General features: G+C 39.9%; 1 long non-coding RNA gene across 1 annotated transcript; it reads right to left on the reverse strand.

Annotated features, from left to right (window-relative positions):
• Nucleotides 1–12,128: 12,128 nt before the first annotated feature.
• On the reverse strand, nucleotides 12,129–13,356 carry LOC117519215. The gene is made up of 3 exons (XR_004563211.1): nucleotides 12,851–13,356; nucleotides 12,277–12,457; nucleotides 12,129–12,181 (listed from the first exon to the last, which is right to left on the reverse strand). It is a non-coding gene; the product is annotated as an uncharacterized LOC117519215 (long non-coding RNA).
• Between the last annotated feature and the right edge of the window lie 355 nt (nucleotides 13,357–13,711).

Consider the following 13,711-nt stretch of genomic DNA (forward strand, 5'->3'; position numbering starts at 1 on the left):
TGTCAAATACTCCAACATCTCCTGGAGAACTGCCTTTTGTAAAGGCAGAGAAATGTGATTTTAACGGGGAAACCGCTTCTTTCCTCGGGTTCGTTATCTCACCGAACCAAACATTTTGAAAATTTGAACATTAAATATCTTGTCTTTGTGGTGTATTCAATTGAATATAGATTGAAGAGTATTTGCATATCATTGTATTCTGTTTTTATTTACATTTTACACAACGTTCCAGCTTCATAGGAATTGGGGTTGTAAATGGAAAAGACACATTGTATTTTTATGTAAAGACATAACATGGGTTTTCTACTTTTCTTCGATAGGTGAGCTCAACTCAACAGGTGAGGTGCGCACGCACAGTTGCGTGGAGGAGCTCATCTCGAGTGGACATGGTCACCCATTGAGATGAGCTCCACTACCGAAGAAGACCCACGTAAGTTTTGTATTCACATAAAAATACGATAATAAGTGTTTTTTCAATTTAAAAAAGTAAAGACTTGCATGTGTTAAAGAGAAATATTGGTGTTGGATGATGGGGAGCTCAGCTTGATGGAGACATCAGCTCGACCCACGTAACTGTCGATTTGCGCTGAGAAGTCAACTCAACGGGGGAGGTCATCTCGACAGAACACTGGCTCTTGTGGAATGCTTTTTCTGGGAAATTCAGTCAGCAAACTCACAACTTTCTATACACCTTTAACAAAACTTTTTGCCAAATAACTATGCTGGATTAGCTTGGAGTTACACACTGACTAAACACGCCACTCCCTATTAAAAAAAAAGGCAACCCAACTGATTCACCGTAGCAATGATACGCCAGTTTGGGTGAGCAGGCAAAAAGTAGATGTATCTGTGGATCTCAAGCTCCATCAGCACCACTGAAAGATGGTCACCCTTACTGAGAGAAAGAATGTTCCAGTTGCTCACAGACATTAGCCAACTTAGGTTTGGACCTGGGTACTACCATGCAGTGCATGGCAATTGTCAAGACTAACTTGCAGGCTTTTAATGATTTCACAAGTGTATCTATGCTCTGAACTTGTAAACACATTCACCATCTCCTCAGTGATGCTCATGTCTCTGGATCCTCTGCCTTTGAGATCAACAAATGGCTTTTCAGCGGAAAAAAGTTTGAAGTCTCTGGAAAGACTGGCATCATGGTGCTTACTGTCTTACTTATTACAATATTTTTATACTGTACAAAGACTGCAAGACAACACCCATAGGTTTTCTTTAGGAACCTGAAACAGCTGACATGCACTCAAATATGGGCTTCATATCAACTTACAATCACAACCACAGTCAATATTTGAGCACTGCCATTTGGCAGCAGTAGCACTAATTCTGCTATGTCACAATGACTCCATAAATGGACAGAGGTGGGTAGTGTTGAACTGGCTTGGTGTCTGCTTTTCCTTCCTTCTCTGGGTTTCCAGGTGGCTGCATCACAGAGCTGATTGACTCACCTGTTTGCAGTCAACGGCACCTGTTATATATTCCGGTCCTGCTTCTCCACAATCGCCATAAACACCTGCATGCATGGTACCTGGCCTCAGTTCTTCCTCTGCTCTTTAGCTCTGTGTATGCTTATTTTTGACTCAGTGTTTGCCCAATTTTTGACATCTTTTTCCTTGTGTATCCAGCATTCCTGCCACATGTCAGCTCTGTCGCGGGCTCCTGGTCCTGGTTCTGTTGCCACCCACAGTCTGGTTGGAAATCACTCCGTTATTCTGGTCAAGATGGCATCCAGTGTCTCCTTCCTCCCATTTATACAATTCTCAAATTCAATTTGTTCACACAAGAAAGTTTTTATTGGTTTCATCATCCTGACTCCCTGCATTTTAGGTCCTAACCTTGTTCTCTGGTTTAATTGTAACAAGTAGTTCTGGTTTCAGTGAGAAAATGTCATACCTACCATATATTTGTTCCATCCATCCACTAAACTAGGGTGGCCATATTTTGATAACTGAAAACAGGACATGTCCTGGGAAAACAGGACGTTTGGTCACCCTAACTAAACCAGCTGATTTGAATTAGTACAACTCTTGAGGCAAGAGGTAATCAGTAAAATCTCCTGTTTTAGGTGCACTGATAGAAACAATACATGGTAGGACTTTTACTCATTGAAGCCAGGATTACCCACCTCTGTAAATGGATAAAAAGGTGGTAGCTCAGTGTGTGATAAAAGAAGCCTGAACACACACTATCTTTGAGCCTGAACCAGCTAAGCTATCAGGCAAACTTCAGTTTGGGTGTCTATAAAATCATATTTTTGGGGGAATGTGCAATGGTTTTCATAACAGTTTCCTTTTGGGTGGGCACTAAACGTTATGAGCTGCTTATTTTACAGTAATGGTGCATTAATGGGACTTAACGTATGAAGCTTCAACATCTACTAAAAGTGCTAATGCCGTTAGCATACAGCTTTACCCCACTATTAAAAAAGCTGCAAAAATGGGATGAAACGGCTTACTCTGGCTTGCCTCCTAACAGGCTGGTTTAAAATGCAGACCTGGTAAGTCACTGGCTTATAAAGTGCATACCTGGCAACCCGCCCAAAAACAAAAGTAAGAATCTGCGCACGGCTGCACTCTCAGCTAGAACCACAACAGCTGCTGCTTTTCCTTCAACTTTTTACCCTGATGAAGCACAATCAAACAGGTTTTAAGCTGTACTCAATAGGAATACCCAGTTTAAAGACGTTTCTGTGTAGGCTCTCTCTAGACAACTACTCTCTACCAGTTTAAAGACATTCAAATGATTGAAGCTGTTAAGACTATGAACACCCGGAAATTACCACTCACTAGCAACAATTTGGCAAAATTTGTGAACAGCTCAAAAATTTCATTCCAATTTCAAAACTGGTGCTGATGATGGCCATAACTACTATGTACACCAAGTCTGTACACAATTGACAAAGATGATCAAGGAGTTACAATAATGCCTCAACAATTGCCCCAATTTGCTTTTTGAAATGAAATAGGAAGGAAGAGTGCTCTGTGGATTAGCCCGGTAATCCACATCATTTCATTACTTCCTAGTGTACATCTGGGTGGGGGCTGAGTGCGTTCTTTAACAGGAATTAAATATTATAAATTGTGGTGTTTTTTTAGGCAGCACGGTGGGTTAGTGGTTAGCACTGTTGCCTCACAGTAATAAGGTCATGGGTTCGATTCCCACCTGTGGCCTTTCTGTGTGGAGTTTGCATGTTCTCCCCGTGTTTGCGTGGGTTGTCTCTGGGTGCTCCAGCTTCCTCCCACATCCAAAGACACGTGGGTTAGTTGGATTGGAAACTTGAAATTGTCCGTAGGTGTGTGTGCGGGTGTGAATGTGTTTGTTTGTCTATATGTGGCCCTGCGACAGACTGGCGTCCTTTCCAGGGTGTACCCCGTGTCGCGCTCCATGACTGGTGGGATAGGCTCCAGCCCCTGAGACCCTCAATTGGACTAAGCAGTTGAAGATGAGTGAGTGTGTGTGCCTTTTAAATTCTTTGCTCCACTGCTGTGTATGTGACTTTCCAAGTGCTCGCACTGTGTTCGTGAGCGTGAACACGAGCGTGTATGAAACCGTCGGAATCATGCACGCCTATTTGGACCGTGTCCCTCCCAACAGCAGGTGGAATGTTTCGCGGTTCCCCATTTCCTTTTTGGTTTGCGGATTTTCTTGCGGTTTCTGTCTTTCACCTAACGTCGTGTTATGTGTGAAGGGGCCCTTATGACCTCTGCTTCAGTCTGTTCTTTTCAGTATCACCATCCATTTATAATCATATTTAATTTTGTACTGTTATTTTATGTGAATCTGAATTCAATGATTGAACTGAAAAATTTTATTGAATTTTCTTCTGAAACAATGCCACGATACAATGTTTCATAGTTTCAATGTTTTCAATTTTTCTGTGATATTTCTTTGTAAACATTATGTCGTCATTTTAGATTTTTTTTCAGAGCGACGTCTGATTTAAATAGATATTTGCTAGAGTTTTACAACTGGGCATTTGATAAATTTTTGATAAAATATATCAAATTATAATATGTAAATATTTCTCCTTTATCATCAGTTATGATTCTAAGCATTCCACACATCGCAACTAGGCATATATACCTGATGTATATATTTATACATTAGGGTGGTCCTCTACAGTACGCCAAAAATAAAAATGTGACTTCAGGTGCTTCCTGACAAAAGTGTTCATCACGATGAGAAAATGTTTTGTGCAAAATTTTATTTCAATACGACTATTCTAACCACTGCCGCACACGTAGTGGAAATTGCAGTGGTTGAGCATATGAGCAAAACCAGCAACAGTAATGTACCTGTTCACAAATGAAACACAAATTGAAACAACAATCCTTTCTCCTTTAACTGACCATACAGGAGAGATAAAAAGGTATTACATGTCACTGTCCACCTATTTAGTGAAAGCAGCAGTTACGAGTAGCATTTGGTTCAGATTTTCTTTGCCTCCGGGAACTCATGTCGATGCCACTTAAGAACTTGCAGCAGGTTTTGGTGCTGATGTTCATCCTTTGTTATGATCTGATTGTAATCCTGCATAAGTGCAACTCCTCGCTCAGCACAATCATCGACAGCAGCAAAGTTATCCAGGACCTGCTCTGATGACTGGAATGATGGGTCATCCTCTGAGGGCTCCTTGTTGAGGACGCCCATGTTGATGTTAAATGCCTCAAAAATGTGACCTGATGTAACAAAATCTGCCACTAATGAACAAATGTATCCAGTCCATTACTCAAAATGTCACAAAAAAAAAGGGGCCAGGTGGCAGTGGTTAATATTTTCAAATCTCACAAAATTTCACCCAATTTATTTTTACCCCTAAAGGAACCAAAAAATGAAGAAGCACCTTGTATACATGTATGTTTGTCTTGCTCAGGTATGGCTTTAGCATGGCAGAATAAATACTAAAATCAACAAAGAAGTGCATGAGTTGTTGATTAGTTGAATATATTTTGTAAAACACGTATTTTCTATCTTGTTGTTGTGGTTTGCTCCATTAATGATCAAACATTAATTTGTAATGACACAAAATACCCGTAGTCATGAAGAAAATCACATTTTACGAGATGCGCATTCACGTTTCGTGAGATATTTTTTCAGTATTCATGTTTTGCAATACATGGTTTGCGGATAATTCACAATTTGCGGCAGATTCACGTTTTGGGGTTAACATATACTTATTTTATTTCAAGAGCAGGAAATTCATCAAAGATATGAAGAAAAGCACATGATGTCATCTGGATCAAGCATACCTGATAATTATATGTATATCATAACTACAGATGTACATTTCTGTACATACCAAGTCATTTTTCATTTCATTTAATTTTTAAGTGTTAAAAAATAAATTAACAATCCCCCTCTCTCCTCAAAAAAAAAAAAAAAAAAAAAGATTTTTTTTCTTGATTCTCAATTTGCTAAGAGCCAGGACTAACAGACTGAAGGACAGTTTTTACAACAGGGCCATAGGCATGATAATTGCAAACAGCAGACACAACCATGTGTCTTATAAGTGCAAATAAATGTGTGTACAACAACTTTTTACACAACAAATGTACAGTATGTGCAATCATTTTTACACAATGAACATGTTCAATAATCTTTCATACACCACGTGTCTGTTTTTAGCCCTTCAATTTGTATGTACAAAGATTTCATATCCACAAAATGTGACATTTAACGGCATTATGTAAGTCAACACAATTACAGTGCTTTTCTCTGTGAGGCACTAAACAACATGTAACACAATCAAAATACAGTAAATGGATTCAGGCAGATCAGCAAATTTTGTCCATTATAATTGAAACCCGTTATATGTATAAAACGGACAAAATCCATCATATGTATGTAAAGGATTAGTTATAGTTATAGGACAAGGGCGTAGGTTTGGTCTCAGCTTTGGTAGGGACAATACCACCCCCCCGGCCCCCCTGCCCACCACCACCATCACCCCCTAACCCACTCATACCATTAGACGCACAAGTACAGCATAATACATAACATATGACGACATAATGCTGAATAATTTAACACTTTATTTACATTATTAAGTGTGTAGGCAGACAAACAAATAGCTTAAATAACAAAATTGCACCCAAAATCACGAATCTATTCTATAGGCCTACACCTGAGAGAACAAGACAACAAAAAAAAAAATACTTGTGGAGCTAACAAAAAAAAAAGGGTTTTGCAACCAAGATGTATAATCTATTCTCTTCATCAATAATGCAGTTGTAGGTATCTGGCAACCTAATTTGCCAACAAAAAAAAAGGGCTTTACAATGATATATATGGTGTATTACGGTAAACGTAAGCCTGTGATGTCATAACGCAGAGGAAAAACACGGAAGTTTCACACTAGTGCGCCGCTGATTCTCATTACCGTAAGTTCTCATGTAAGCCCTCACGCTGAAAAATTTCAACACTGACAGCAAGCCAAGAACCCGTGCTTTCCAACAGCATGCTATATGTTGCATATATTACGGTAAAGTGCGTTCGGTGACTTTTGAAACGAGGGAAAAGTATGAAAAAGAGCGCAAAAGTGACAGAAAAGTACAGAGACAGACAGCAAACATAAATGTAGTAATTTTTGAGGAAAAGGCAGAGTGTCAGTGTCATTTGTGAAGGTGTGTGTGCGTGTTTGTGTGGGTGTGCAGTTTATTTTAAGTGTGGCGCACAGCTTTGTTCACAAGCCCTCCACCCCGCCCTTCTTGTTTTTCTGCACCGGAGCAGTGTTGCCAGATATGAAATATGAAACTATCGTACCAAAACCTCAAAATTATCGTATTTTGGGAGAAATGATCGTACACAAACAAAACGCATACAACGTAGCTATTTTAGCGTTGTTTTTTTTATTTACAAATAATTTTATGTCACATTTTTAAACAGTAATTATAGTAATGGGGAAACTATGGCACAAAAAGAACGCAAATGCACAAGCAAATGCACTACCAGACTAGAAAGATTTTTTTTTTCTGTGAAGGGACACAAACGTGTTAATTACCAGACTAGAAAGACTCGAATTCAACCTCGAGGTCGCTGTCGTCATCCGATGCCATGGACACTTGTGCAGATTTTGTTGAACACAGAAAAAAAAATGGATACCTCCATAAGGAACTTTAACTTTTTTTATTCTTCTTGTATATCTCTTTGCTCTTGTGTTTTGTTCGTTTGTTATTGCATTTGTTGAAATAAAGTTTCAAAAAAAAAAAAGATGTTGGTTGGGGAATCTTCCTGTCACGGCAGAGATTGGATGGGAACTCATTACTTTGTATGGAGGGGGCGGGCTTTCAAATGACTGTCCCGGGCGCCCAAAGCCAGCATTTGATGCCGCCTGAGTGCAACACCTGCAAAATAATTCTTGGGTGTCAGAGAGAGATGCGTGTTTGGGCAACCAACTGAAATTATCGTACATATTGGATTTTTTCCCATTATTGATCGTACATCGTACAGAGGGCAAAACTATCGTACAAATACGATAATTATCGTACATCTGGCAACACTGCACCGGAGCCACCCATCCTCTGCGCTCTGGGACCTCCCACTTTACAAATGAAGCACTGCCTGCCACGAGATGCGCTTTGTTTACGGCCATGTGAGAAGAACGTGAGCTAATGAAATTGCAACATGGGTAACCCTGTCACTCTGGCACGTCGAAAACACAAAACGTGATGACTAAAATTATAGTATCGAGTTCGCAAAAAAATAGTGAATGATTTTGTTATATAAAAAAAATTCTAAATATTGGTAGGGACTATTTTGCCATCCCAAAATATTGGTTGTGACTTGTCCCTATGGTCCATATGCAAACCTACGCCCCTCAGTCAGGAGGCGCTGAATGATCTATGGGGACCTGCCACATTTAATGGCTGGGTCAAAACTTTGAAAAAAAAAAATAAATGCCTGCCTTAAATGAGCGCTGTGCAATTATGTGCATTAAAAAGACAACATTTGGATGAGTCACTGTTTTTTCTTAGTCTGTTGTGGAGTGGTACCTTCCCAGCTAACAATGGAATGTTGCATCAAAGTGGCAGTAACGTTGCATCACAACATTGTAGGAACGTTCATTTGTAGACTCTCCAGAACGTTCCAGGGATGTTGCCAAGAATGTTGCCAACCAACCAACCTAGAACGTTCTCAGGAGGTTGTGACACAACATTGCTGCAACGTTGTTGCAATGTCCCCCAACACGAAGGAACACTGTGAACACTGCATGAGTCTGTAAATTGCAAGTTTATTACTTTAGAAGTATTATTACAATAGCAATGCATTAAGCCATGGACAAGTTCTCGATTAGTTCTCATCCGCCCTCCAGTATTATTACAATTACAATAGCATTAAGCCAGGGATCAGTTCTCGTCCGTGATGTGACCCATGACTAAGGTTTAAAGATTATTATTTTCACTGTGCAATTGTATACACTAGAAAATGAAATTTCTTTTCTCAGTCAGTGACTTCAGTGCAATAAAACTTCAAAAGAATAATTTACCTTACATAAATAAATAAACACATAAAATAATACAGTCATAGAAACAGGTAAAATACACTCCAATCTCTCAGGTACTAAGCCAGGTGACATCATCCATTATTATTACAGTTACAATAGCATTAAGCCATGGATAAGTTCTCAGTATAAAATGAACTAGAAGGGGCAACGTTAAACAAAAACTGAAGATGTCTCCACCGCCCACCCTTTAAAGCAGCAACATCAGTCCCGGATCCAGACCGGTTTGGACCGATGTAGTTGCATCGGTCAGATTTTTTTACGCATTGTTCGTCATCGGTAAAAAAAAAAAAAAAAAAAAACTCAAATAATCCTGAATAGTGCCAAACGTGTCCCCGTGGTGAACACAGCTTTTGATTTGTTCCCACAATGGTGGGTGGATCACAAAGGTGGATCAAAACAAACATAGCATCAGTCCAGTCGAGTTGATGATCATGGCATCCAGGAAAAAAGTTGTGCAAGGAAAATTGGGCACTTATTTCATGTCTCCCCCGCACCTTACAGAGGGGGAGGCATAAGTTCTCAGTATAAAATTAATCACTTCTCATCTGACCCATGACTAATTGTGGCATCATCACTCATGGCACTGCCGTCCATGGTGTCATCATTCACTACACAATGGTCCATGGCATCGGCATCCGCGTCGCCCAGGGCTTCATCCACCCCAGCATCTGAGTCAGCATTAACACCAGTACCAATTCTTTCATCCTCCTTCTTTGCCTAAAAAACAAAGAAAACCATTCATAAAAATATTATACAATAACTTCTATAGTGCCAGTCCCCTCAGCACAGTGAAGTTCAAGGGCGCTCAACCAGTCCATGTATTAATATGCAGAATCCTTAATTCAATATCTAAATTTTTACAATTCATATTTTAATTTTTCAGAGGATACTATTCAATGGTTTCAATCCTATCTTTCGAACAGAAAGCAGCGTGTTGTTGTGGATGGTGCCACATCTTCGTATCTCCCTAGTTATGTTGGTCTTCCACAAGGCTCAATATTAGCCCCTCTATTATTCTTTCTGTATAGAAATGATCTCCCCGATGTGTGCTCTGAACTAAATATGCAAATGTATGCAGATGACGCAGTAATCTTGACCCAGGGAAAGAGTGACAAAATAGCTGTAGATCTCACAAATGCACTATGTAAAATACACAAATGACTACATAAAACCTGTCTTCTGCTGAACACCAAAAAACTATGTATGATGTTCACCAAAAGACCAATTAAGTTAGCCAGATCCCATGTTTTCTTGGAAGGGGAAGAACTGTGTTTGTGAACCAATTCAAATATCTCTGAGTGATATTAGACCCAAATCTTACATTCAAAAAACATATCAAAAAGGTAAATCACACTGTAAAGTTCAATCGATCTAATTTTAAACAGATAAGACCGTTTATTACAATAGATGCGGCCAAATCTTACTTACACTTCATGTCACATATAGAGTATTGCATTACAACATGGTCCTTTGCAGGAACAACTGTACTGAAACCAGTAGAACAATTGTACAAAAAAGCCATAAAAATATTGGACCAAAAAAAAAAAAAAAAAAAAAAGATTTATCATCACCGTCCAATCTTAGAAAAATATAAGCTTTTAAGTTTTGAGAATTTCATGTTATTTAAAATGTGTTGTGCTGTGTACAGGTCCCTACACAATTTGGCCCCACCCCCTCTGAGGAACTATATTAACAGGAAAAGTAACAATGAAATTAACACCAGATCCTCCGCTAGGTGTGATTGCGAGATCAAATTTTGAAAAACTGTCTTTGCTCAAAATGTACTCTCTATTAGGGGCAATAGCACATGGAATACTCTGCCAACGACAATCAGGTTCAGCCCCACATTTGCTTTATTCAAGACACAGCTTAAAACATGGCTGAAAGATAACCAAACCTGTAATCATTACGAGTTAGACATGCGAAAGCAATATATTTTCATATACACGCACACAACAACACATAGGTAAGCTTATGCACACCAGCACTTTAAAGAGATACTGCAGCTGTATCGAGCACTTTACTATCGCGACAAAGCACTTTAATTCAGCATCTTATAATAAAACTGACTGTACCTGTACACACCTACAACTGAATTCTACCTCAGTACTTTCCTGCACTTTATATTGAGACAACAGCATTTTAACCTCCATCTTGACCAGAACAGATTAACTCCTCCTTTATATGGCTCTGGGTTATATTAAAATATGGCAGTGTATTATATTGTAAATTATCAATGTTTTTATGCTTGTTAAATGCTCTGTGTTTTATATTTTATGTCTGGAGACTACGGATGGAAATTAGTATTATGCTAAAACTGGCATATTTACGTTAAAGTGTGTGCCCTATATATATATATATATATATATATATATATATATATATATGTGTGTGTGTGTACGAGGGCTGTCAATAAAGTATAGGTCCTTTTTATTTTTTTCAAAAACTATATGGATTTCATTCATATGTTTTTACGTCAGACATGCTTGAACCCTCGTGCGCATGCGTGAGTTTTTGTTTTTCCACGCCTGTCGGTGACGTCATACACCTGTGAGCACTCCTTGTGGGAGGAGTCGTCCAGCCCCTCGTCGGAATTCCTTTGTCTGAGAAGTTGCTGAGAGACTAGTGCTTTGTTTGATCAAACTTTTTTCTAAACCTGTGAGGCACATCGAAGTGGACACGGTTCGAAAAATTAAGCTGGTTTTCGGTGAAAATTTTAACGGCTGATGAGAGATTTTGAGGTAATACTGTCGCTTTAAGGACTTCCCACAGTGCGAGACGTCACGCAGCGCTCCCAGCCGCCGTCGTCAGCCTGTTTCAAGCTGAAAACCTCCACATTTCAGTCTCTATTGATCCAGGACGTCGTGAGAGAACAGAGAAGTTTCAGAAGAAGTCGGTTTCAGCATTTTATCCGGATATTCCACTGTTAAAGGAGATTTTTGTAATGAAAGACGTGCGGACGGGTCCGCGCGTCGGGATGCAGCCGGCACGGTGCGGCGGCACAGGAAAAACACCTCCGTGTTGATAACCATTTGTAAAATCCAGGCGGCTTTTGATGGCTTTCAGTGGAGTGAGTATCTGAGAAATTGTTTAACAGTTGGGCATGTTCCAACTTGTCCTTAAGGCTTCCAACAGAGGTGTTTTTCCTGTGGCGGAACGTCGTCAAAGCCGACGGTCTTTACTCTTGAAACAGTCAACACTGGACCAGGATTTGATTGAAGGGAATGACTAGGTGTGGCCATGGTGCTAGTACAAGTCACCTGTGAGTTGCTGATGCCATAAAAGTTTAACTACTTACCCTCTTTGCTGCATGGCGCAGTGTTTCAGTTAACGCATCATCGATAGCATCTGGTAAAATTTCCATCTTGTTGCTGAAGGCTTCTGTCACAAAAACAAAATAAAAAACGATCTTGTATTTTCCTCTTTTTTAACTGGAGAAACGATAAAATTCTTTTTAATTGCTAACTAAAATTAAATGATGCAGTGAGACACCTTGATAACTTACTCTTCAAAACTCTAGAGAGTGAGAGGCTGCAGGGCTTTCTTCCCTTTCCATCCTTTGAGGCTGACGCCAGCCCACAACCGCCACATCCCAATTTCACCGAGCATCGTCCTGGCAAAGGAGTTCAGCACTGATCCAGATAGCTGTTTCAGCAGATTCACCTATGACAGAGTAAAAAGAAGTATGTGTGCAATGGCAATATGCAACTTTTATGAAAATAACCACTTCTGCAAAAGTGTTAGGAACAATAATTTACCACTGTCCTCCTAAACTCCTGGTCCTCCAGCGTTTTGCTGAATTGGTCCAGCTCCTCCGTTGTTTTAAGTCTGGCCTGCATTATCTCCAATGCAGTCAGCTTCTTCAGCAGCCTGATTCCTCACCAGTAGTTGTAGTATGCCGTCCACCGTTGACTCCAGTCTGTCGTTGCTGTGTACCATCTGTTACAAAGTTGCTTCAAGTTTAGTTTACATGAAACAGCTACAATGCTGCTGAAAGCAGGAACACGTATATAAACACAACAGAACTACTCGATCAGTTAATAGGCCTCTCATGCAATGAAATTTGATGACATGGTTGTTTGTATAAATACATTATTAAGATGGCATCGAGCTGGCAGCTCGGTTATAGAAATGAGTTTGTAGAGGGGCAGCTGGCTCTTAACAAATTCCATAAAAACCTGAAACATATCTGTCTCTCGTGTGGCCTTTCAAACTGCTCAGCAGTTCTTTTACATTCATGTTGTCAAAAAACATTCTAATAAAAACACATAGCTGAGCCACGTCCACAGTATCAGTGGATTCATCGAATTGCAGAGAAAAACACTCGCATACCTCAATATCATTCCTCAGTTGCCGATCAATATCCTCCGCCATTAACTCGCATCGTCGTGCAACAGACTTTCTTGAGAGCTGCACATCCTGCAGACACGATCTCCTTCTGATTTTTAAAGTCGGCAAAGAACACATCTGCAGCTTCCATGAAACCTTCTTTCACAATTTCACCATCCTTGAATGATTTCTTTCTTTTTGCCAGAACACGGCTGGCACGATAAGAAGCTGTGGTTGCAGCCTTACTGGTGGTATTTGTCCGGGGGAAAACAGCCTGTTGCGCTGCAAGCCGGCTTTTAGCCGGGAAGCTAGCATCGTAGCTCTTGTGGATCGTCTTAAAATGCCGCTCCAAATTCCCTTTCTTCGGTAATGCCACGTTTGCATTGCAGATAAGGCAGATGGATTTTCCATTTGAATAAACGAAAAAATAATCTTCCTCCGACTCTGGATGAAAATGATAAGTTTGGGACCTTTTTCCTCCGCCATTATACGCTCGCGTCGCTCTCCACTGTAGCTCCTCACGACCTCTTGACCCTGCGCATGCGCAGATAGAATGAACCGCGGGAGTTCCCCCAATGCGATCGACCGGTCAATCCGGATTAGACTATCATCGGGACGGTAGGCCTACTAAAGTATCCCTGAGAATGAAAACTTTCGGAAAATTAAGCAAGTTATAAAATATAAGTGTTAAGAAAGAAAATACAGTAATCACTTTATTTAAATTTACCACAATACCAATTCACCAGCCTTATCAATCAATATATAGATTGATAAGGCTGGTGAATTATGTAGTTAATAGAACGTCCCCTCAACGTAAGTACAACGTTCCAAAGAAACGTCCAAAAACTGTAACAAGTAAACGTT

This window comes from Thalassophryne amazonica, chromosome 1 (assembly GCF_902500255.1).
Source record: "Thalassophryne amazonica chromosome 1, fThaAma1.1, whole genome shotgun sequence".
Taxonomy (NCBI): domain Eukaryota; kingdom Metazoa; phylum Chordata; class Actinopteri; order Batrachoidiformes; family Batrachoididae; genus Thalassophryne; species Thalassophryne amazonica.